We start from the raw sequence: 22,590 nt of genomic DNA on the forward strand, positions 1-22,590 counted from the left end.
GGTCCCCAGATGTTTTTGACCTTCAACTCCCAGAAATCCTAACATCTGGTAAACTGGCTGGGATTTCTGAGAGTTGTAGGTCAAAACACCTGGGGACCCACAGGTTGACAACCACTATGCTCCTGGGAGACATTTGCCTTTGAATTCAGGTTCAGGGACTTGTGGCCATGTTTTGAATGAAATTGTTCTCCAGGCTGCCAAGCTCTTGAAGCATGTAGAGGTGTTTATCGGATAAAAATGCATTGCTCCTGTATCCTATATTAGAAATGATACAATGCAATTGGTCTTGCTGAAAACTAGTGAATCAATGAATGGACAGAAGATTTCAAGTGCTAGAGACAGGCTGCTATAAGGCTCCTGAAACCTTCTCCTGTCTTTTGCTGTTTTCTCCTGAAATCATTTTTTAAAAACTCGACAGTATTAAGATTCCTTAGAATTATATGGAAGGAAGACATTGTGTCATGGGTGTCAGAATATTTGTGACACCAATCCCCAAAACACCAGACCACCTCTCCAGACAGATGATATTATTTTATTTTATGACACAGCAAACAAGATAGATATGCTGGATTTCGTTTCACAAAATCACAAGTCAAACACTTCCCAAGTGTCTAGGACTGTGTGATGTATTTTCGGATGATGTGTGCAGATCCCAGTAGGGTGGCCTTTTGCAGTTGGCAAATCGTAATTTTGTCAATGTCTATTGTTTCCAAATGCCAGCTGAGATCTTATTATTACTATTATTATTATTATTATTATTATTATTATTATTATTATTATACCCCGCTTTATCTCCCCAGGAGGAGCCCCTAGTGGCGTGGTGGGTTAAACTGCTGAGCTGCTGAACTTGCTGACTGAAAGGTCGCTGGTTTGATTCCAGGGAGCAGAGTGAGCTCCCGCTGTTAGCCCCAGCTTCTGCCAATCTCGCAGTTCCAAAACATGCAAATGTGAGTAGTTCAATAGGTACAGCTCTGACAGGATGGTAACTGCACTCCATGCAGTCATGTTGGCCACATGACCTTGGAGTTGTCTACAGACAATGCCAGCTCTTTGACTTAGAAATGGAGATGAGCACCAACCCCCAGAGTCGGACACGACTAGACTTAAGTAAATGTAAAGGTTTCCCCTGATGTTAAGTCCAGTCGTGTCCAACTCTGGGGGTTGGTGCTCGCCTCCATTTCCAAGCCAAAGAGCTGCCGTTGTCCATAGACACCTCCAAGGTCATGTGGCCGGCATGACTGCATGGAACGCTGTTACCTTCCCACCAGAGCGGTACCTATTGATCTACTCACATGTTTTCGAACTGCTAGGTTGGCAGAAGCTGGAGCTAACAGCAGGCGCATATTCCGCTCCCGGGATTTGAACCTGGAACCTTTCGGTCTGTAAGTTCAGCAGCTCAGCGCTTTAACACACTGAGCCACCAGAGGCTCCAGACTTAAGGTCACAGGAAAACCTTATCTTCCCAAAGGGGACTCAAAGCTGCTTGACATAAAAGCATTAGTATGCACTTTAAAATATACAAATATACAAACATTAAAACAGAATTAAATACAAAGAAGACTAAAAAAAATCACAGTTAAAATCCATTAAAACATATTCAAAGATAAAGGACTATTGGGAGAAATGATCTGGAGTTTTGAGGTTTGGTGTCACTAATACAGTCATGTAAAAGTCAAGCTTAGGTATAAGTCAGATTCTGAGGACATGATTATGGATAAAAATTTGTGAGCCTTCTCAGATCCATTCTGTGGAGAGGGTAAAGCTTCCGTGTCACTCCTGACCACTGCTGTTGACATTTTCCTGCCCAGGAATTGCAAAAAGCCACTGTAGAGATTAGAAGGAGTGGGTGCTTCTTTTAGGATGGGCAAAACTCTCAAGGGTACAGTCTCTGGAAAACTTAAGTATATGTAAATATTGTGAAACAGATGCACTCCAAAAGCCTTCTTGAGCAGCAGATATGAAGATTAATATGTGCAAAATTTCTGTTTGCTTCTTGATGAATCCCACGTGAACAATACAGAATGAATATTTCTCTGAATTCACCATCATATAGACAAACTCTCATTGAGAGCAGGGCAAAATTGTAGTTCTTTTTTTAAAATAAATTTTTATTCAAGTTTCTTAAATGAGATACATAGTTAAAAGGTAAATGGAACAAAGTGTGAGGTAAATGTTAAAGGGGGGAGAAAAGGGGTATTGGGGATGGAGAATGAGGTAAGATAAAAAGTTAGGGTATTTGGAGTAAAAGTCTTTTTGGTCTTCCGTTTTTTTACTCTTCACTGTTTTCCCATCGGTTAGTATTTAACTTCTCTTGTTTTCTGGTCTCCATCTTGTTTTCTTTTCTCGGGTACTCCTTTTTGTTGACTAAACCTTTGCATTCTTTCTATATTCTTCATATATTTTCCATTCTGACATTTTTAATGGTTTTCCTCTATTTTCTTTCATTAAATAGGTTAATCTGTCCATATCATGGATTTCATCTAGTTTGTCTAACCAAAGTTCTTTTGTTGGAATATCTTCCAATTCCCAATATCTAGCAATGGTTATCCTTGCCGCTGTGGCTATATTGGTAAAGATAATATCTTCATTCTCATTAAAATTTGATATATTTTCTGTTAATCCTAGCAGATAATATTCTGTCTTAATTGGGAATGTTTTTTTCAGTATTTTTTGAGCTTCCTTATGTATCTTCTTCCAAAATTTTGTTGTTTCTAAACAGGTCCACCAAGCGTGGTAATAGGTCACCTCTTGTTTCTTACTTTTCCAACATTTGTTTTGGGTATTTTTATACATTATTCCTAATTTCTTTGGTGTTATGTGCCAGCGGTGAAACATCTTGAACCAGTTTTCCTGGACATCTGAAGCATAAGTATATTTAAATTTTTTTATTCCAGATCAATTCCCATTCTGCAAATCTGATTGGGCATCCAATATTTCTTGCCCATTTTATTGAGCAATTTTTGACTTCTTCCGTTTCTGTGAACCACTCTAACAAAATGTCATACATTTTTGTAATCTCTTTCTTCTCATTTTGTATTATTTTATCCCGAAAGTTCTCTTTGTCATTAAAACTTGTATCCTTGCAAAATCGTAGTTCTTAGTAGATTGCACAGACAAGAAAAATACCAGCTCTCTCTGTAAGACTGGGGAATAGAAAACAGCATAATCAAAAACCGTTTCATGGAATGACATTCTTTTATTATATTTTAGATGTGACAGCTAATGGATCCATACAAAAATGAGGATGTAACGTATTTTCTACATTTGTGTGTGTTTGTGTGTATTAAAATGTCAGTTCTCAACTGTTAAGGTTCATTCATATGAAATATTTGTTACACCAAAAAGGATGTGTAAAAAATCATTGTTATCATAACCAAAACAATGTGAGAGCCAAGTCCTGAAAATACTTTGAAATGAAAAAGAATCTAACTTTTAAGTAGCTTCCCACTAACTGCTGTTCATCTGTGGACTCATTCCATGCTACTCCTGAAGAACATTCAAACTTGGTGTTAAAAGCAGAATAATTTGGGATGAAGCAGCTGGCTAGAATAGTAGTTTTCTTCTTATTTGCTACAAAGTGTCTGGGCAAGGTACATAGAGACTTGTGAGAAGGCTTGTCAGAATAGCAGACAAAACAGGAAAGATTAGAAGTGTCTGAACAGTTTAATGTTGCATAAGTCTGTGTGTACCCAGGCAGACATGACTGATTTGAATGAAGATTAAATACAGATGCAGATAAATCATGTAACAGAATTTTGGAACAGAGCAGGATGTTGCCATGATCAAGCCATCTAGAAACACTCCATAAGTTATAATAGGTAGCACATTGATACGTTCCAGTTATATCAAAGAGGAGGGGAATAGACTGTCCCCATATTGGCAGAGTACCTGCTGTGTCCTATGCATATTTAGCCCAGGGGAAGTGCAGAAAAACAATATTCAATGAATTACAATTTTTAAAAAGCAGCTATTTTCCAGCATCAGTGGAAACACTGCCAAAGTCCATTGTTATAGGGACTGTTCCACTGATGATGCTCACTGGGAGCCAAAGAATTCACAGCGGTAAGGATGCACTTGGATCAAATCTTCTTTTATGACACCATGTACAAAATTATGCCACAGTGCGTCCAATCCATGAGCTTTGGTATCACTGGCAGAATTGCCAGTTTCTCTATTGTTTGTCCACTGGCAGGGCTGTAGCCCCCTCCCCCCCCCCCCCGAAATTTTTCAGGTTAAAAAAAAAACTTGGTTTACTTATGAATTTTAACTGGTTAGCCAAATCCCCAAGAGTGTCCACTGAAGTTTATCTGTCTTGAGTGTCCACTGAAGTTTATTGATGGAGCCTGATTTCTAAATTATTTCGCATTATGGAACTACTCTTCATGATTCGCTAAAAAAAAGTTTCAACCCCTCCACCACCACCCCCAATTTTTACCTGGCTACGACCCTGTCCACAGTGTCCCTCCAAACAAGGGTTTGGAACCCCGATGATGCTCACAAGCATTGTTTTGTAGCACTGAGCTTTTAAAGCAAAATCACTAAGAAAGGTATAGAACTGTCTGTTCACAATGTTGCACTTACGTTGCATGAACAAAGAGGTGAATTGGAATTGTCTGAAAAAATGTGAAGATATTTATAGACCCATTTGCTAAAGAAGAATTAATATTATCTTTGTTTCACATTCTATAAAAAATAACTGACTGAAATTTGGGACCATCAATTATTTGGATTTTATCCAAGAATCTAAGAATTGTCAGATAATGTGGCATGTTCCAATTAGTGTCACCTTTTCCATTGTTATTTCAATTATTCATAACTTTATACCCCAAAATGAGGACTAAAAGCATCTTCCAAACATTTGGAAATAGACAGGACTCACGGCGGCTTACACATTAAAACAAGAATGTGTTTATAAATGAATTTTGCATCTCTGATTGGCAGTCCCTTACTCCTGAGTGTATTTGCCGTCTCCTATTGTTAGTAAATAGCATTAGTGGCTAAAGCGAATAGAAATAACACATTCCTGCTACCATGATTTTTTTTTATGGGAAAACAGCCAGTGAGAGAGCGCCAATAGCTAGTTTTATTCTTCCATCCAATTAACAGAGTTGTAGCTCTGAAAAACTTTGTATTTCCAAATCGTCTATTGATTGTGAGGAAAGCATAATGCATTAACAAGCTTTTCCAAAATCTTTGGCAAGTTTGGGAAAAGATCCAAGTCATGTTTTACTTACAGACTCCATTTTAACTATAAAACCATGCTTGCAGAAAGACCACACAGAGAGAGGAGTTTCAAAGGGATGGAGGTGGGTGTATGCCCCCTTGATCTTGTTTTAATATGTGAAAGGAAAAGCTACCCACAGTTGGGGAAAGGGGAGAAACAAAAATGGCCTTCCCACAGGACTAAGGCAGCTCTGTGTTCATGTGCCCCACCCAAACCATTTTTAGACCTATTTGAAAGCCAACTCAAACTACACATTGATTCAAAATCAAACCACAAAGTGGCTGCTGGCACTTTAGAGGACTGTATATTTTGGTGCCACCCACTAGAGATGGAGACCCCATAAAACCAAGCCTGTATTATTATCATCATTTATTTTAAAGTTATTATTGCTTCTAGCATCTCACAGAGCTATTTGAAACACAGTTAGCAGGTTGGAATCAAATGGAATTTAGATTGAAAAGACTTTTGGTGAGTCCCAGGTTTCTTCATACTTAAGGTTAGTGATAAAACCTTCCACTGTAAACTCAATTATCTTCCTATACTCAAACCATTTTCCTTGTTCACAGAAACCCATTCAAAGGGCTTTATGTGCTCCCCAGATTTGTTAGTAGGGAACCCACCAAATCAGGGTGGTTCTTTGTTCGGGAACTCACTTTTCATTATCCAGTTCTCTTTGTAGTTCATAGTTCTATCCACTGCTATATCTGCTGCTTTCAACTCAGCCTCCTCAGGACCCAATAAGGGATACACCATTTGTGTAAGCTACTAGTATAAACCTGTTTCTACCACAGTTCAAATACTGTTGTAGATACAGAGAAAACTGAGGTGCCTGTTAATCTCTTCTTAGGACTCCTTCACAGCTACACAATTATAGTGCTACGTTCTGCTTTAACAGCCAAACATCCTATGGAATCCTGGTATTTGCAGTTGGGGGAAGGATTTAAAACAGGCATCCTCAAACTGAGGCCCTCCAGCTGTCTGAGTCTCCAGCCCCCAGAAGCCCCACTCAGCTTGTTCAATGGCCAGGAATTCTGGGAGTTGGAGGGCCGCAGTTTGAGGATGCCTGATTTAGAGTGCTCAGTCAGAGAGTTCTAGTGTCTCACTTAACTATGAACTCCCAAGTTCCACAGTGTGCAGCCAAGGAGGTGAAAAAAGAGTCATAGCACTATATGTAGTAGAAAAAATCTTGTCATTTAATGCAACTTTTCTAAATACCTTTATCATTGGAATTTCTTGTTTTGTAAGTGTGTCTTTCTTTTTTTCTTTCATTTTAGCAGAGTTGCATAAAAGGACAAGCTTGATACATGTACATTTGTGTTTGCAGAATAAAAACTCTGTACCAATCAAAATTATAATATGTGTTTCACTCTTTCAGTGGGCACACCACCCTATCAAGGAATACAGGACAAGTAGTAGCTTCAATGACAGAGCAATGTAAAATGTATTTCAAGATTGTAGTCCTAAATGTATGAAGCATGTTCTAGATGAGTACTTACCAACCTTTAGGTCCCCAAAAGTTTTGGAGTTCAATTTCCAGGGATTCTGAGAGCTGAAATCTGGTGGCCTAAAGACCAAGAACCATTGCTTTGGACCAAATTATGCCATCTGTGTAGCTCCATTACTCTTTTTCCCTTTAACGTTTTCAGTTTCTCCCATGGAAGGAAGAGAACACAGACCCTGGCAACCCTCCCTCTGGATAAAAATCTACTAGTCATGAATGATTTAAATGCAGACAGAAAGGGAGTTAAAACAATCTATTTCTTCACCTCTATTCAGTTTCAGCTTCCTGTGTCTCTTTTATTGAAGTAAGAAACAAGCTTGAATTGTCCTTCCTTTGTAATTTCACTCTGGGATAACAGCTCTATAATTCTTTGTTATGTGGTATGCAAAAGGTGGTAGCAACTTCTTTAGATATCTGCAAGTAATATACATCCTTTGTGTATAAATCATACCCAGTGATGCTTATTCCCAATTATGTGGGTACAGTGATACTTTGACTTAAGAGTTTAATTTGTTCTGTGATCGAGCTCTTAATTCAAAATGCTCTTATCTCAAAGCAAATTTCCTATTAAAAGGCTATTAATCTTTTCCGGCCACCAACCCCCCACCCATTTTGTTACGTGTTTTTAAATAAGAAAATGTACTTTATAAATAACAAATAATGTATAAACACACATTAACATGGATCAATAACAAAAAGAAAGATCAACATTAAAATGGTTGCGGCACAATGGTAGAAGCACAAAGTTGTGGCAAGGAAGCACAAAGTGAGGAGGCAGAAACATCATTTTATTCATACTGTACTCATTCCAGCCTCCCTCCCTCTCTTGTTCTCTCTTCATGAAGCCAAACATACCAGGAATAAAAACCACATAAAATCAACTAACCCAAAGTTCCTCAAAGCAGACAAGAGTAAAGCAGACAGCAATCTCACAAAGTGGACAAGAGCACAAGGCACAGAGGCTGCTCCCTTGAAGCCATAAAGCTCTGTATTCTCACACTAATGCTCCCTGTGGCACTAGCTCTTAACTCAAAATGCAGCTCTTATGCCAAAGCAAAACTTGGGCTGGGTGACAACTCTTAACTCAAAATTCTTTTAAGTTGGAATGCTCTTAAGTAAAGGTTCCACTATATAAGATTGCTGTCTTAGTACTGTTGGAGAGTTATATGTTAAGCTCTTCTAAAGTTTCAGGGCAAGTTTAAAGTAGTCCAATTCTTAAGTAGCAAGTTCTACTACCAGTATTGCTGGTTGATCCAACTGCCGAACATTGCCAAGATCTGTTGCCAGTGATCTCAAGCAGGCTTCATTGCAGGTACCACACTGGTGCCTCCATGTCTGGTCAGATCACTCACTAGAACTGGGTAGGAGAGAGGTGAAGATCTAGATTCAGAAGTGGATTTTGGAGGAGGGGAAATTATAGCTCTCAGATTCTCTCTACCTTTCAGTGAAGGTGGCTGGGGAATTGTGAGAGTTGTAGCTCTGAGTCATGGTCCACATCAGTGGTTGTTAATCTTTGATTCTCCAGATCTTTTGATCTTCAGTTCACAGAATCCTTGACCATTGTCCAGATAGGCTGATTGTTCTGGGAGATGAAGTCCAAAGCACCTGGAGGGCTAAAGTTTATTAACTACTGGTGTATACTGTTCATGTCTGAAAACCATGTGATGTTCCAGTCTGAAACACACCCTTCCAAATAGTTTTTTCAAATACTTGTGGTTTGTCAGGGCTTGAAAGAGAAACTGCTGTTGTCCTGCCAGGATCCTTGTAGCTTTGTTCTGGGGCTGGTGCCAGATGCTGCACATCTAGACCTAGTTCCCATTACTCAGTAAGCTTCCATACCTGCAGAAGTTTACAGTTTATTAGCATACTTTTTTTGGGTTCTTGCCTTTCTCTGAAACTGGAATAAAGATCATTTTTATGAAGATGTTGACCTCCCTGTCTTACACTTCTGAACAAAATAACAAGAACATCTATTTATAGTTTCCTTTTCTCACTCCTCACTTCCACTACTTCAGCCATCACATGAAGAAAATATTTATGACCATTTGAGCTTAAAGGCACTTGCCATCTTGAAATAGTATCTCATTTTTAAATAGAAATAAAAATTACAGTAATACCATCTCCTTTACCCTTGTTGACTATAGTTCCCAGCATCCTCCAACCAGAATGGCCAATGTCTATATTTGCTAAGGAATCTGAGAGCTGCAGTCCCACAAGAAAATTTTGCAAGCTCCAGAAACATTAAAGTATACTAGTTAAACTAAATAAATTATTTAAATTAAACATAGTACTTAAATATATTTCCATGCGCCTATTTACTTATGTGTAGTTATTTTTCTAAGCTGTATCTCACAAAGTTTTACTGCTCCCGCATTTTACTGAATCAAACCCAACTGTTATTGTCAGGAACAGGATATCTAAGTATTTTACCATCAATTGGCAATGAAAGTCACATGATAAACTGGGAAGCAAAAGAGAAATTCTGCGGAGTGTTTAGCATACAGGTACCCAATGGGAAGCTGGAATGTCAGATAATTTGTGAAATCTTTTATGCTAACACTTAGAAAGAAGCACATTGCTAATAGCTTCAGTTGGCCACAGGTGGAAAGCCTTGAACAAGTGAGTGATTGTATGAAGGGTTTTCAGAATAGCAGAGATTGTTGATGTATCTAGCAATAAAATCTTTCCATATTCATGTTTGTTTTTTGGCTGAAAAAGTTAAACAGTGGTCTGGCTGCTAGTACAAAGTGTTCTCTCTCTGTTCCCTTCCTGACTTCCTGTACTTCCACAGCTCCAAAGGGAAGGAGGAGTCAAAGTCTGAGCTGAATCAAATGCAGGTGGAGGGTTTGCACCAAGTAGCCAAGACAAACAACGCTCATTCCGCTGCTATCAACTTTATAAAGATTAGCCTCCTTTTGAGGCCATTACCAAATCACGCTGGCCTTCTTGCCATGATCCTCACTGGCTCCTCTGCATGTGGAAATGATGTATCCCTTTTCCAAAAAAGGATAGGTATTTGCTCTTACTGCTTTCCAAAAGTTTCCTTCACTATTATGTTTTTGCCATCTTTAAAGAGCAAATGTATATGGTATCTTATAAGGCAATGATGTGTGCAAAAGACTGGCAGCAAACTCTGGCAAAATTTAACAAGCTTCCAGCTTTTTTATAATCTTTCCCCTGTCCCAGAAAAAAAATCTCCATCCAAACTTGTGGAAAGTTTCATTATGGTTCACCAGTGTCTCAAGCAAACCTGGGCTTGGTTCCATTGAAGCCTTGAAATGATTTCTGATTTTTACATTGGAACAAGGTGGAATTCAGTTTCCAGATGAGGTTTTGCTTTGAGCAGATGGGCCTAACCCAAGATTCTGACTGGAAAAAACAAATGGCAGCTTTCTTCAAAGGTCTGACCCCCAGCCAAGGCTGTGCTCTGAGCTGAGGCACCTGGACAGAATTTAGAAAGTGACACCAGACATTCTCTTGGCTGCTACTGACTTCAGATCACGTAGGAAGGCATTGCCAAATCGTGTTGCGGTTCAACCTTTTCTGGGGCATATTCAGAAGGGCAGCACAAGGCAATTTGAAAGGAGGTTGTTCAGCAACAGGAACTAGCGGGTTATGTCCATAGACAGTATGTTCACAGACAGGAAGGAAGGAAGGAAGGAAGGAAGGAAGGAAGGAAGGAAGGAAGGAAGGAAGGAAGGAAGGAAGGAAGGAAGGAAGGAAGGAGCCAAGACTCTATCACACTGCGGCAGTTGCCATTGCTGTATAATCTTTATGAAAATATTAACACAAGAGGAAGACAACAGTAGATGGGCATGTTCTGTACCAATTCTTACCTCTGTGTAGAAAAAAGAGAAAGAGAAAATATCTGTTCATGCATATGTGTTAGAAATAGGGCTCCTTAAAATGTAGCCTTGGTTCAAGACTTTTTCTGCAGAGAGAAAGAGAAAGTTTGAGAGAGAGGAATTTCTATGTATATTGGCATGAGTGAAAATTATCTATAACATAGGCAGTTTTGTGATTTTTTGACATTCAGAAAGCTGATTGTCATTTTCTTAGTACTAAATGCAAATACTTTAATATTGAGTGATCTGCCATTGTCCAAACCCCTGGAGCTTTATTTTTATAGAAGCATAATAAAAAAAACTTTGGACTAACAGCTTAAGGCACCAAGTTTCTTTTAATATATAGTTAAATATAACAATGCTACACTGAAATAATAGATCGTGACATGAGTTTCAAAGTTTACAATCCTGTCATATACATCTGGGGAAAATTCAGTTTTAGGTTGAACATGGTGTAATTAAAATGCTAGTGTTGTTTCCTTGGCTATGTATAAACTGCTGTCATTTTCTATATCTTAAAAGTCTCCTACATAGCGACACTGGGCACTCAGTAAATTTCCTGTCAACATTTCGAGAATATTTCTGTTTACTTTTTCCTGTCAATAATATTGGTCCCCCCCCCTCCCCATATCCATCCAGAGAAATTTCTTAGATATAGAAATGAGATTAAAAAGAAAAAGAGAGCAAGCCTAGACACTGTATGGACTGGCATCAAAAATAACTAAGACATCCATTAAGAATTTATTTACAGAACAATATAGTCCAATTTTCTGAAATGCCACTGTTTTGTTTTAGCTGACGTTATATTCAAAAAACACAATCTAATGGATTGTTCAGGGTGTTTAAGATAAGTGAAATCAGTGGGCTTTAGCATAAAACTGTGTTGGATTGTGGCCAAATTATTTTTTGTTTTACTAAAGTACATATTTTGTAAATGTTCATACAATAATGTATCATAGAGAATATAATGAACACAGTTCACTGATACTGCTGAGTTGCATTATTATATTTAAGCTATTCATGCCTGACTAACATGGAAAATAAATGTTTCATTGTCTCTTTCTGTTAACCTTTAAAACACTGGGATTTTGCGCACAAATATCGACATCTACTAAGTATTTTAATGTCAAAAATGACGTAAAACCTTTGGTCAGAGAGTAAAGGCACGGCAGTGGAGTTTGAAATCAGCTTAATGAAAAATGTTGCATGATGACAACTGAGAAGTGTTGTACAGGAAATGCAAAAATTGTTGTTGTTTTTTTCCTATCAGACTGATCTTAAGAACAGCCTTTAGGGGTTACTGTTGCTGTTAATACACAACAAACTCTACACTTGCTAAAAATGTGTTTCTTCTAAACACAAGAATACCTAAAATATTTGCATTAAATTAATGCAAACTTTTAACTGCCATGGTTCAATAATATGGGTTCTTAGGAATTTTTAGTTTTACAAGATCTTTAGCCTTTGCCAAAGAGGTGCCTCACCAAACTCCAACTCCCAAGATTCTATAACATTGCACCATAGCAGGTAAAGTGGTGTCAAGCTGCATAAATTCTACAGTGTAGATGCACCTTTTGTCTGCAATCCTGTGCAAATTTATGTGGGAGTAAACCCTGCTAAACATAACTGGATTTACCTTTGAGTAAATAAGCAATTGTGCTTAAGTCCCTAATGTTTATTTATAGTCCAAATGGTAGTATACTAGTATAATGTCATATGAAATAGATTCGCTGTTTGTGGTGGGGATATCTATCCACCATATCATATTGAGAAATCTGCCAGTTGTAGAACACTTCAGCCTAAGCATGGAGAAGCACTGAACTCATCACATAAGTTAAGCTACTTCGGGCTGTCATCCATGGTTGAAAAGAGGCAGAAGTGTCCTGAAAGGAGGGAACTCCAGCAATCGACCTCATCACATTGAGAAATTTCCCCCTAGTAGGACACCTCAGCCTTTTTTTCAAGCATGGAGAGGCACAGAACTCATCACATGTTCCAGGGTTAAAAAGAAGTAGAAATATCCTGAAAGGAGGGATCTCTGAACATGGATCAGCAATCGTGTTCAGAGCACCTACCTCTTATCATGCTTTACTCGCATAGTTCCAACTGAAAAACAGGTGGGATGGGAACCATCAAAAGTTTCCCATCCTGTTTCATTGCCCGATTATCAGCAGTCTATTGTTTCCTATGGGATTTGATGCAGAACAGTAGGATCCCATGGAAAGAAATGGTTTTAACTTGGATCACTGTCTCTTGTATCCTATGGGATTTGGGGCAGAACAATTTTATCCCATGAAAGGAAGTGGCTTTAAACTGGTGTTAGGGTGTTAGTCTCCTTTAATGTAAGGGGCTTTAGGCAGGGCAAGGAATCTCTTGGTTTTTGGAAATTGTTGTTTCTCCTGATTAAAAACAAAAAAAGTAATACTGACGATATAAGAGGGGCAATTCTCTACTCTTAAAGAGAGTTACCCATGAATTCCCCTCTCAATGTGATGAGGTTGTTCGTATGTTGCTGACAAACAGGAGGAAAGCAGAAGGAAAAAAGTATGAACTTTATTTTAGATGGTGTGCATATACTTCATAAAATATTAACATCATTAATTGATGGAAACCACATGTGAACTTCTTGTCTTGCAATGCATAACTATATATAAACTGAGAACAAGGATTGGGACCTAAAAGGAGACCTTGCTATTTTTTCTTCCTTCCCCAAAACATTGCTTCAGCAGTGGCTCTCAACCTGTGGGCCCCCAGGTGTTTTGACCTACAAATCCCAGCCAGTTTACCTGCTGTTAGGATTTCTGGGAGTTGAAAGCCAAACCATCTGGGGACCCACAGGTTGAGAACCACTGGCTTAAAGAATTCCTTCTATTCTCTTACTTCCCTGTTATCAGCCTCCTCATAGCCAGATGCAGTTTTAAAAGCACCACTTTCTATAATATTGAAGATACCTATAAGGATGGGACCATCCATTAGTGCCAACTGGAGATCCCAGGTCTCAGAGCCTTTCCCCTCTTCTCTGGTCTCCAAAGTGAAAAGGAGGAATCTCAGGGTGATAGTACTACATTGAAAAAATGTGAATATATATATTTCCTCAATTGTTATACTCAGTGCTTTTTAATCCATAGCATATTCTATACAACTGCGGTTTATTCTTCAAGTATCCTGCTTGGTGACATCCCCTAGTATTATTCTTGTGACATCCTAAACTATCATCCCTAAGTCTTAGGTTTTGGCTCTGAAATCTCAGGGCCTGGGATAGTCCTGACCTGGCAACCTTAGCACAAACAGAGCGAATTTGCCTTTTTTGAGCAACAGTTTCCCAAAATTAGCATAAAGAGAATGAAAGCAGAGGGTTAAAAATGCCGGAAACCCTGCATACAAAAACAACTTTTCTTCCCAAATCCAAGCTCGCTGTTCCTTGTTTTATACAGAAAACACTGGCAGCATTCCAGACAAATATCTGAGGCCTGTAAATGGTTGCTCTGAGATAATACCTTTAACCCTTCTTTTTAAGATCGTAAGCCTGCAGGCAAGACCTGTTTTATGAGCTACTGTTATTATGACTTTAGATGGTTTGTATGCTTAGTATTTTGCTTTTCAGTGGTACTTTATAAATAATAAATCTAAAAAAAGGAAGTGCTACATAGTATGAACCTACTACATAGACAGACATGCTACATAAACAGACATTCAGGAGGTGATATTTGTTTCTCATTGGTCTTGCCATTTGGAGAAGTTCAAAAGACAACCTGACTTTTTGAACAGGACAGATTATGGTTTGTGGGCATGGATTTTCAATAGAGTTTTAACATTTTCTGCAAAAAGTATGTAAGACCACTAGAATGTGATTTATAGTCACTATGACTACTGTCTCCTATATCAAAAGGAAATTCAACTAAACACTGCATCTTATCTGTATATTTGTGACAATTCCATACCTTCCCTGCTTCAATACTGAGGAGTAATCTTATTTAAAACAAATTGTATAGTCTCCAAGCAATTCTCCATCCCTTTTCTTTTCCCTCATTCACACACATACATACATACAGAAAATAGTATATAGAACATCTTTCTTGTAGACTATGAGATCTACTCATATTGATATAACTATTGTATATTTCTACACCAGTGGTTCTCATTCGGTAGGCCCCCAGGTGTTTTGGCCTACAACTCCCAGAAATCCCAGTCACTTTACCAGCTGTTAGGATTTCTGGGAGTTGGAGGCCAAAACATCTGTGGACACACATGATATATAAGCATGCCAAGAACTAGAATGGATTCTGTCAGGGTATTGTGTATTGTGAAATGTTAAAATCAATCTGGATTCAGCAATTATGGAGTTAATGAGAGTCTGCTATGATTGATGTATCACAGGACCAATGGGGTCAAGTGTGTTTTGACCGGGACTTACTATCTAGTTCCTGTGGAATGCGAGGGAGTTAGTTTCCTGTGTAAAGTGGAGAACAGCGATGAGCAATGAGCAGTGTGTGTGTGCATGAGTCTTGCGGAAAGGACTCATGGAGGGGAAAGGACTGAATTTGCTCTATCTGTAAATAGATCATGTAAATAAAGTTGTTTGCCGTTGGACTACCAAATGAACCCTCATCTGCTGGAGTGAGTTTGTCCAGTGCTGTTTTCCACACGGGGAAACAGTCTGGAGAGAAGGAGGTGAAGACCGGGATGGTGAATTTTTTGGATTTCACTCTGCTACCCATCATCCCCGCTGACAGATTCAAGGTCAAAAGATTTTGTAATCAAAAAAGTTATCTATGTTTTGAAGGGTATGCTCATAATCGGAAGGAGGGATCTTTTTTGTGTAGTGTTCTTTTTAAAAATGGCTACTCACAAAGCAGAAGACAAGGACTGTTCACACATGTTGCCTTTATGCAATCTCAGTACCATGGTAGCAAAGAACAATGTAGGGCTGCATCTATACTGTAGAATTAATGCAGTTTGACATCACATTTAATTGCCATAGCTCAATGAAATGGAATAGTGGAACTGTAGTTTGCTGAGGCACCAGCACTATTTGGCAGGGAAGGCAAAATACCTTGTAAAACTGCAACTCCCATAATTCTCTGGAAATAAGCCAGAGAAATTAAAGTGGTGCTAAACTGGAGTAACTCTACAGTAGAGATAAGTGGTCCCCAAACTTTGGTCCTCCAGGCGTTTTGGACTCCATCTCCCAGATGCCATCTTACCAGCTGTTAGGAATTGTGGGAGCTGAAATTCAAAACACCCAGAAGACCAAAGCTTGGGAACTACTGGTGTAGATGCACCCTTGGTGCAAATCTTCAAATGGCTGCAGCAGTGCCAGTCATATCATTGCCCAAATAGCATGAGGTACTATCCAAGGTGCTGAACTATATCCCCTCATCTTATAATTTTGAATCTCTCTTTTAAAGTTCAAATTAAACCCTGTAGTGGATTCACTGCCTCAGATGACATGGAAGCCACAAATTGCAGTTGGCGGCTACTATTGAGAATTCCCTTCTCATACGCACATTTTTTTACACATTTATGGTTTGTTGGGTGATTACAACAGCTTTTCTTTTCATATAAAACATTTTGACAGTTAATCCTGAGAATTTGTACATTGTTGTCCACATTCCTCTACTATTTGCCTTTGTTTGGAAATTTTATATTGAAAAATTCTAAGGCGTGTATCCACCCAAAGATATGTGTGTCTCAGTATTTATTCAGAAACTCTGAATTTGGCAGGTTCATATCAAGAGGTGGACTCCATGGGAATGTTTCAACAATGGATGGGATATTAAACTCATGAAATCTTTATGGAAATATGGATGAATTCACACCACTTCATTTTTCCATGGTCACATTAAGTTTTGCAGTAGGAGGTAGTCCAACACTCACTGGGATTATTAGGCAGCATGAGTTTGGCAAATGTTAACTAAGGTATGTGTGGTTCTATTTAAGGTTTTAATAGAGAGAAGGGATTAACACCTGGCTTCAAAGACCCTAACTTTGATATATCAAAGAGTAAATTGGAAAAGGTATACTTTTTAAAAGTTTGTTGGATTGATTGAGTGAGTGAGCAAGTGACAGCACTTTTATTTGCTCTTTATGCTGAAATAAAGCACTGTAGGAGTCTAGCAAATATCATTAAAATAAAATTAACAATGAAGTTATTGGCAATAATCAGTAATAACTGTGGCAGAATGGAAAATCATGTGTAGTTCACATTTGACCAGCCCACACTCTGTCTTACCAGATAAAAGATATGCCACACAGATTATCAGTAAAGAACAAGAAGTTTACTCTTCAAAATGCAGAATAACATATATACAGTCATATGAACAGTTGCACTGACTCACACAATGTCCTTTAAGAGACATTCAAATAGTCCTTATATGTCCATGTAAATGGGCTGTTGGAAGTCTGGGCTGTTGGAAGTCTTCTTCCAACAGCCCAGAAACAAACCTTCCTTGGTAAGCTGCTTCAAAGAAAGCTATATGTAACTGTTGCCAAAACTGCCAGGCTCAGTCAACTCCCCGGGTGTAGCCCAACCAATCAGCTTCGTGCTTTGCATTTTCAGTTAACACACTCACCAACTGATCTTACATGCTCTAACAATAACTACAATGTTTTGAAAAATGAAACTAAAAAGATGTATGTTCACTAGTGATACCAATGGTCAAATAGCTGATCCTCACATATGAGGATGAATTATTTCTGTAGGTTTCTCTACACAGCGGAATGAAATGAATATTCTCACACAGTTTTTCAGTATTTAACCCATTTGAAATGTATTGGGAAATAAATCTGTCTACACAATGACATGAGGGAGGGGCACACAAAATGGAAAATCTCCACTTCTTGCACAAAAAACAGCATTTGGGGTGTTTCATTCAAAACCCATTGGTAAAGAAACACACAGTTTTGCAAAAACAACTCAAATGTGTCTCTGGAAAGTGTGGCATTTTTGTGAGAAAGAGTTTGCTTTCTTTGAAAGACTGCAAAAACTGCCAAAAATTCTCAGCCTTGTGGTACTGATTCCCATTTTTCATCCAGGAAACAGTGAATATTCCTTCTTCGCACCCTGTCTAAAATCAGCAAAAGTTCTTGCACTCTACAATAACTGATGCAAGGCTTCCGGTATTATGGAGAGAGGTACATCATACTTTTGAATAAAATTATGCCATGTGTACCTTTGGTATATGTATCAGGGCCAGACCTTGCATTCGGCAGGGTGAGCGTTTTGATAGCAGGGTATAGAAACTCCTGAAAACCGGGACATACTGTGTTAAACCAGCCTACAACTAAACTCAAGCAAAGGGCAACCATGTTTTGGCATCTTTGACTTCTCATAAGGTATCTCCTATTTGAAGAACATTTCTTTTCAATGTAAAGAACATTTCTTCCTGAGTTTTTTTATAAACTTATTTTTAAAAACCTGCATGACTATACTTTATCCTATGGCATATCTTTTTGAAATATTATCTGACTTTCCTTGTACAATTACCTAAAATTCTTGCTTCATTAACATTGTTGGCAACTGCCTTGAGGTCCATTGAATATACATTTGGGGGACTATAATCGCTATTGTATGCCCACGCTGGATGAAAACTGAACACACTGTCTCTTTCTCTCTCCCTCTTCGCCCCCTCTCTACACAAGTGCGCACACACACACACACTTGGCCAATGTCAACTCTGCCAACAAAATCTTAAAAACATTTTAAAGGTTTCTTTTTACACCCAGAAATGGCTTGATTCTTTTTCACTGTTTTTCAGTACCTTTTTTCAAAAAGGGGGAGTGGGGGAATTATCTATACAAATTTGCTCTTATCCTTAAAAATATATACAATTTCCTTCTTTTTTAATCTAAGATTTTAAAAATGAACCAGTGAGATTGTTAAAAGATGTTCATTTGCCCAGTAAAGTAATTTCTTAGTATAAATGCTTCCTTTGTCAAATAAACTAGCGCAAGTGCAATATAGGTAGAAGCTACACAGGAATTTCAGCTCTCAACACTACCTTGTCTGCCACACCTGTTTGAGGAGGTGACACCTAAATCTCACAGTTCTCTTTATTGTAACTGTTATCAAATTGGCTTCAACTTATGGAAATCCATGACTGAAAGATCTCCAAGTCACTCTGTCAACAGCCATCCTGCTCAAGTCTTGCAGATTCAGTGAATCCATGGCTTCCTTGAGTCTGCCCACATCTCTTTCTCTTTTCATACTGCCCTTGATCTTACCAAGTATTTTTGTCTTTTCTAGTGAGCCATTTAGTCTCCTGATATGGCTAAAATATGAAAGTCTCAGTTTAGTCATTAGGGTTTCTATGGACATGCTGGGGTTGATTTGCTCTAGAGCACATTTGTTTGGGGGAGGAAGGGGGGTGTCAGGGGAGTTCAGACTGTCAAAATTTTCTCCCATGTCACATCTCAAATGAATTGATTTTCTTCCTATTAGCTTTATTCATTGTCCAACTTTCATAATCATACATAGAAATGGGAAATGCAATGGCATGGAGAATCCTTACTTTAGTATTCAATAATACATCTTTATTCCTGAGGATCTTACCTAGTTCCTTTATAGCTCTCCTTCCAAGTCCCCATCTTCTGATATTCCCCCTGTTAATAGGTTTTCCCAATAGTATAGATACTTCCCTTTGTATTCGTTTTGGGTGGAGCATAAAAAAAACCCCTAGAAGCCAGCCTTAGTTGGTCTATTCCATTTGCCGGTACAGAGCTCTCTTGCTAGACTCCTCCTCTTTCTGCAGCAGAGCTACAATGAATAGAGGCTTGGGCATTGTCTGGTAATCCTAGGCCCAAGCAATCCAAAACAGGCATCCTTAGCACCTGCATTCAGCAGTATTCATATACTACCAGTCCCAGAGACCACATAGGCTTTTGGTCAGCTTAAGCTTCACAAGGTAGAAGATTGAGACAGCTTATAAGCACTAGCTTGTAAACCATCGCTTTGTATCAGAGGCAGAAGACTTTCAAGCACTTCAGAGAAATGACTGCAACCAGCAAAATCTCCTTTTATAATGTATTGTTTTAAGCTATCTTATAATAGTCTTGGGTGGAGTGAACCCTTTATTCATCTTGTTTTCAGTAAACTCATTTTGGTTATCTTTTCACCTTGCCTAAAGTGCCTCTGTATGTTAAGGGTCTTGATCTTAACAGAAGGTATACAGATTGCCCCCGAGTAAAGCCAGACACTATAGTTTTTGCCAAAGGCTTGGGCGTACCATCACAAGCATGCCACTCTTTCTATTTGTGGAGAAAGCATAATAATTATGTTGTTGCTTCTATGAATGGTGTTCCTCTGTATGGGTGAATGGCGAGCTGAAATTGCTGTGGGCAATGGAAGTACTGTAGTGATGCCGTATTCTGTCTGGGTCAGGGTTTACTTCAGACAGAATGTTGTTGCGTAAGTGGCTTCCACCGGGTGTTTGTTTCTGCTCTTTGTTTTTTTCATTTCTGCTCTTTCAGAAACTTTACACATCTCCCCACCCACCCTGATCATTTTAGCAAAGCACACTGCATAACGGCTCTGAAGAAAAATGTACGTGCTAGTAACCATTTCCAGCTCTGATTTATTTTACACGTTTCAGATGCCGAACTGAATCAGAGCCAGAGATTCTTGACTCTCCTTTCTAAATCCTAGAAGAAATAATCACACAAATAGTACAGAACTGTTATCTTTGGTACACAGAAAGGGACAAAGTGCAGAAGTTTGCACAAACAAAGGTGTTTATTAACAGCAACTTGAACAATAGTGGCAAATAGTCTGTTGTTACTGCACAAAATATATCTGTTACATGTTATGGGATTGATATTGCCCATAAAGGTCTTCATTTGAACCACCAGCTCTCCCAACTCCTCAGCTTTCCTTTCCTCATGTCCCTTGTACCCTATAAGGAATAGGAGACAGCGCACTCTCTACTTGTGGTGGTAGTGGAGGAGGAGGAGACAGGGACAAATGGATATTCCAGATTAGAAATAAAATATTGCTTTTGTCTTCCTTCTGCCCTGTGCTGCCTTCAGCAACTTTAAAAGTCTCCTCAGTGCCAATGTTTTTTCTTGATTTTTTAGAAGCATAGGAGGCAGATGCCAGCCTACTACCCAAAAGTGAGTGCATCATAGGCAAAAAATGCCCACACACCAAAAAATGCCCATTACACCAAATTTCATTAAGAAAAGTGATGGTTGATGCCTTCCATGTTGGTCAGGCATCAAATCTACTGTAGGCTTTAGTCAAAATTTTAAAGGAGCTGAACGAGCAAGGTGCTGAACCCTATTGCTACAATACCACCTGCCTGACAAGGGAACCATAAAGTGCCACTAATTTCTGGCTTAAGTTTTTTGTTTTTTAAAAACATAATTATTATTGTTTTGGTCTCAAAACTTGGTCACTTTGTGACCAACCGCATGGCTTTATGTAGCACATCAAACAAACAGATACATTTTAAATTACAATAAAGATTAGAGAAGGTCAGCATTTGAAAATAAAGGGCTTTTTCAAACCGATATATATATATGAGAGAGAGAACTGAAATGAGCAGGCAACATCAAACATCATTTTCTACTACTGCAAATAATTTTTGCTGGGGTTTAAAATAAGTAACAGATTTTTTTCTCCAATTGCAAATCTATTTGTTTTTTATAGTTCAAAAAAGTGTTTTTATATTATGACAAATTACTTTTAATGCTTGTCCACACTTTTCCTCCATCTGTGTTGGGAATTTTTTTCCAGTTTCCCTTTTTTGTTTTGTTTTTGGCTATTTAACCATATTTTTCTACCAGTCATTCCTATGGTTTCCATCTAGCTTACAACATCGACGATAGACCTTTAAGGAAGAAAGCACTTTAAAACTTTGATTACAACTACATATCAAATGCAAGAAACATGACACAGTGCCATAAAATGTGGCAGATTACCTAAAGTGTTTCTCTTTTGATTTTTAATATAACTCTGTGCAAACTTGATCTGTGCACATTGGGGGAATTACCATTTTCTTTTTGCTCAATTTCCTGGGAGGGACATGTGGAATCATATAGTAGTTTGTGCCTTATAGCCTAATCCTAAAATATCTAAGTACTCTGATATCCACATTCTTTATTGTACTGATGTGACTGCTGCCTTCCTTCCTTCATTTTTAGTAACACCTTCTGGGTGCTGTATTCATTGCTTTATCCAAAATATGTGACTGTGAAAAACTGCCTCAGAATAAAAGATCATAGTCCTGAATCCAACATCGCAGTAGTACCTGATCACTGACATGGTGACAGTGGGACCCAACTATTGGCATAAGGGCAGTGTAGGCAAATGCCGAGAAGGCACAGTCCACAGAGAAATTCCCTCACAGTGGAACCACAGGCTGAAACAAACAAGGATATTTCCCCTTGCAACCTCAGCCTTACTTTTCAATTCATTTTCTTGTGTGCACAGATCTCTTAGCCAGTGCAAGGGCTATGGCAAAGACTGAGGGGAAGGGAGCCGCTGCATTATGCCATATCACAATGTTGCCCTGAACATAAAGATGAGATGAGAACTGGTGAGGTTGCCTTCCAGTTTTCCATAACCACATCTACATTTCCAAAAGAATGTAAATCAAGGCAGCCCTCCCCCCTTGCCAAATCATTATTTTTGGAGCAGTGCCAGTTTTTGTAAATTAAATATTATCCTCAAATTTTCTTAATAGTTGGCCTCCAACCAACACTGAAGTACAGCCATATGGGGTTGTTTAATGATAGGGATGGTGCCACAGTCCCAGCGAAAGGACTGAGGATCATTTATTTGGTCTGCCTTTTTGTTTTAGTTCCATCCTGTAAAATAGAGGCTTTTGTGTACACTACTATCTTCAGATGAGTACTGGGAAAAGGCAGACATTAAAAGAATAAAGGTTGTTTAGATACTGTGGAAATGGAAGTTCGTATGTCAGCTTGGTTGTGACCAGGAGTAGAAAGTGTAGCCTAAAGGCTAAAGAATAGAAAGGAGATGATTATCAGACTTCTCTCTTATCAGTTCTCTTAGTAAACGT

General features: G+C 38.6%; 1 protein-coding gene and 1 long non-coding RNA gene across 3 annotated transcripts in view; one reads left to right on the forward strand and one right to left on the reverse strand.

Moving 5' to 3' along the window:
* kcnq1 (potassium voltage-gated channel subfamily Q member 1) overlaps positions 1 to 22,590 on the forward strand; it is a 393,916-nt gene that overhangs the window by 344,367 nt on the left and 26,959 nt on the right. The window lies entirely within an intron of this gene.
* Positions 2,088 to 19,191, reverse strand: LOC134295368 (uncharacterized). Its single transcript, XR_010001912.1, has 3 exons — positions 19,122 to 19,191; positions 10,562 to 10,656; positions 2,088 to 3,143 (listed from the first exon to the last, which is right to left on the reverse strand). It is a non-coding gene; the product is annotated as an uncharacterized LOC134295368 (long non-coding RNA).

The sequence above is a fragment of the Anolis carolinensis genome, chromosome 1 (assembly GCF_035594765.1).
Source record: "Anolis carolinensis isolate JA03-04 chromosome 1, rAnoCar3.1.pri, whole genome shotgun sequence".
NCBI lineage: Eukaryota > Metazoa > Chordata > Lepidosauria > Squamata > Dactyloidae > Anolis > Anolis carolinensis.